Source organism: Etheostoma spectabile, chromosome 17 (assembly GCF_008692095.1).
Source record: "Etheostoma spectabile isolate EspeVRDwgs_2016 chromosome 17, UIUC_Espe_1.0, whole genome shotgun sequence".
NCBI lineage: Eukaryota > Metazoa > Chordata > Actinopteri > Perciformes > Percidae > Etheostoma > Etheostoma spectabile.
Genome location: NC_045749.1, coordinates 1,965,475 through 1,966,341, shown reverse-complemented (window position 1 = coordinate 1,966,341; position 867 = coordinate 1,965,475). Strand labels below are relative to the sequence as shown.

At 39.8% G+C, this 867-nt stretch overlaps 1 protein-coding gene across 1 annotated transcript in view; it reads right to left on the bottom strand.

Moving 5' to 3' along the window:
- hectd2 (HECT domain containing 2) overlaps nt 1-867 on the bottom strand; it is a 62,047-nt gene that overhangs the window by 11,702 nt on the left and 49,478 nt on the right.

Sequence of the window (867 nt, the reverse complement as noted above, 5' to 3'; positions counted from 1 at the left end):
GTGTGATGGAGAGCTTTGGTTTTTTGTCTGTCAGTATGTGTGTTATTTGTTTTGTGTGTTTTTTTTTTAGGTCCCCTCAAGTTGTTTTGTTAATTGTCTTGTCTAATCGATAATGTACTGGATTTTCTTGCCTTTAAGGACCCCCTAAAAAACGAGATGCTACATCTCAAGGAGTTATTCCTAATAAAAGAATTTCATCAAAAGAATTTCTTTAAAAAATTCCGTTAAAGGGATCCTATGCACCGCAAAAGCTTTGATCCTAGAATCGCCCCTGGAATGTGGAATATAAATAAAGTTTGGGTTTATAGTTAAAATTTCGTGGAGGTTAAGGGTTGACGGGGTTATAGGGAATTCATTTTGTCAGTGAGGGCTTTTGCAAGTACAGCAGTGCAAACTTAGAGGGGTATAAATATGATATATGTATAAATATATACAGTAAACGAGACACACATGGATGAACAAACATGCAGGAGAAACGGGGATCCACAGTGAGTGGGAGAAAGGCCAAAGAGAGAGGCAGTGGGGGCTGCAGGTCAGTGGGTTTGTCAGTGGCACAGTGGTGTGACTGAGGCCAGCGTATAGCTCACGCTGTAGGTTCAAGTAACACCCCCACTCAGCCTTTACATATGTTCCGGCTTTATATAGAACTCCAGCTGCACCACAAAGTATGTCTTTATGTTTAGTATCTGGTTACTAGACTCAGTGGCAGGGAGACTTCATTAAACACGCCAATGTCATGTTAAGTCCAACTTACAGTGATGTTTTAACCCTTGTGTTGTTATTGAGATTGTTAACCAATTTAAGAGTAAAAAGTCCACTGACTGGAATGGTATTGACGTGTTTATGGTCCAAAGTATTATTGGCTGT